Source organism: Branchiostoma belcheri, unplaced genomic scaffold (genome assembly GCF_001625305.1).
Source record: "Branchiostoma belcheri isolate BF01 breed outbred unplaced genomic scaffold, Haploidv18h27 scaffold36, whole genome shotgun sequence".
Lineage (NCBI taxonomy): Eukaryota > Metazoa > Chordata > Leptocardii > Amphioxiformes > Branchiostomatidae > Branchiostoma > Branchiostoma belcheri.
The window spans coordinates 2,864,897-2,867,753 of NW_017803976.1; positions in this window are offsets into that span (position 1 = coordinate 2,864,897).

A 2,857-nucleotide genomic window follows, 5' to 3' on the forward strand; every position below is an offset into this window, starting at 1 on the left:
CAAAGTAACACTATGTCTTGTCTATTAAATGAATACTTGGGGAAGTTGAAGTCTTGTGTCGTAGGTGTGCACTTGTCCCTCAAAGTAGGCCATATTTTGGAAATGTACAGAAATTGACATATACGGCTATGTTTAAAGCTCTAGAGATAACAAAGTAGGATGTCATTTGAATTCAATCTTTGCAGGGAAGTACATATATGCATTGTTTATTAAATGAATACTTGTGGAGGTTGAGGTCTTGTGTCGTTGGTGTGCCCTTGTCCCTAAAAGTAGGCCATGTTTTGGACATTTACCGAAATTGACATATACTGCAATGTTTAAAGCTCTAGAAATAACAAAGTAGGATGTCATTTGAATTCCATCTTTGCAGGGAAGTACATATATGAATTGTGTATTAAATGAATACTTGTGGAGGTTGAGGTCTTGTGTCGTTGGTGTGCAATTGTTCCTAAAAGTAGGCCATGTTTTGGACATGTAGAGAAATTGACATATACATGTACGACTATGTTTGAAGGTCTAGAAATAACAAAGTTAGATGCTATTTGAATTCATTCTTTGCGGGGAAGTACATATATTTATAGTATATCAAATGGATAATTGTGGAAGTTGGGGTCTTGTGTCGGTGGTGTGCACTTGTACCTAAAAGTAGGCCATATTTTGGACATGTACAGAAATTGACATATACGGCTACGTTTGAAGCTCTAGATAGAACAAAGTTAAATGCTGTTTGAATTCAATCTTTACAGGGAAGAACATATATGTATTGTGTATCAAATGTATACTTGTGGAGGTTGGGGTCTTGTGTCGTTGGTGTGTATTTTTCCCTAAAAGTAGGCCATATTTTGGACATACATACAGAAATTAGCAAAAACGGCTATGTTTAAATGTCTAGAAATGACGAAGTAGGATGTCAATTTAACTCAATCTTTTAAGAGGAGTACATATATGTATTATGTATCAAATAAGGGCTTGTGAAGGTTAGGGTCTTGTGTCGTTGTTGTATACTTGTCACTAAAAGTAGGCCATATTTTAAACATTTACAGAAATAGGCATATACGACATGAACAGAAAAGGAAGCCCTCAAAATCACCCATGTGATAGCCAATACTATAATAAACACATGGTAGAAGGATGGGTCTGAAAATAAATTCACTTTTGTACTTTCATAAGCTCAAAAACAGCCCAAAATCCAAATTTGGGGACAATTGCGGAAAATGACCTACTTCTAGGTGCCCAAAGACTGAAATCTGCCTGTACATCAACTTCAACCCTTTTTCGTACAGGTTAATGCGTTGGTCTAATAATATCCTGAAGTATTTGTCGTTAAGTTAAAGCAGTTGGCGGTGATCACGTCCTAAACTTTGCCAGTTTCCGTGTTGTAGAGACGCAAAAATCTGTCAAAATGGCCCCAAAACTTGAATGAGCTTTTGCCATGGCAACAATGGAATTTGAGCAGAAAGAAAGCTATTTCAAGGGGTTGTGGGCGAAGTACTATAACTGTGTAAAATATGAGCAAAACCGATATTCGACCCCGCTCACTATTGTTTGATCATTACAGACATTTGCTCTTTAAAAATTGGCCTACTTTTAGGGAAAAGTATACAACAACGACACAAGACCCCAACCTCCACAAGCCCTTATTTGATACACAACACATATATGTACTCCTCTTCAAAGATTGAATTCAAATGACATCCCACTTCGTCATTTCTAGACCTTTAAACATAGCCGTATATGTCAATTTCTGTAAATGTCCAAAATATGGCCTACTTTGAGGGACAAGTGCACACCAACGACACAAGGCCCCAACTTCCCCAAGTACTCATTTGATACACAATACATATATGTACTTTCCTGCTAAGATTGAATTCAAATGACATCCTGTTTTTTTTTATTTCTAGAGCTTCAAACATTGCAGTATATGTCAATTTCTGTAAATGTCCAAAACATGGCGTACTTTTAGGGACAAGGGCACACCAACGACACAAGACCTCAACCTCCACAAGTATTCATTCGATACACAATACATATATGTACTTCCCTGCAAAGATTGAATTCAAATGACATCCTACTTTGTTATTTCTAGATCTCTAAACATAGCCGAATATGTCAATTCCTGTACATGTCCAAAATATGGCCTACTTTGAGGGACAAGTGCACACCAACGACACAAGACCCCAACTTCCCCAAGTACTCATTTGATACACAATACATATATGTACTTTCCTGCTAAGATTGAATTCAAATGACATCCTTTTTTTTATTTCTAGAGCTTCAAACATTGCAGTATATGTCAATTTTTGTAAATGTCCAAAACATGGCGTACTTTTAGGGACAAGGGCACACCAACGACACAAGACCTCAACCTCCACAAGTATTCATTTGATACACAATACATATATGTACTTCCCTGCAAAGATTGAATTCAAATGACATCCTACTTCATTATCCATAGAGCTTCAAACATAGCCGTATATGTCAATTTCTGTACAGGTCCAAAATATGGCCTACTTTGAGGGACAAGTGCACACCAACGACACAAGACTTCAACTTCCCCAAGTATTCATTTAATAGACAAGACATAGTGTTACTTTGGGCAAAAAACTTTATCAGATTGCTTTCTTTCTTTTGTAGATATAGTATCCTGAACATGGCTAAAATCATATTTTCCCTCAAATTCAAAATTTGACCTACTTCTCAGGACAACCACGTGACAACCAAAGAAGTGCCCAAAGTTTGCAACCATGAATTTTATAGCACATATGTTTATGTATCTATGATTCAAATTTGAAGCAAAAAAAAAATTACCATCTTGACTTACAGCACTTCAAAATTGGCAGAAATAAACGCATTTTCC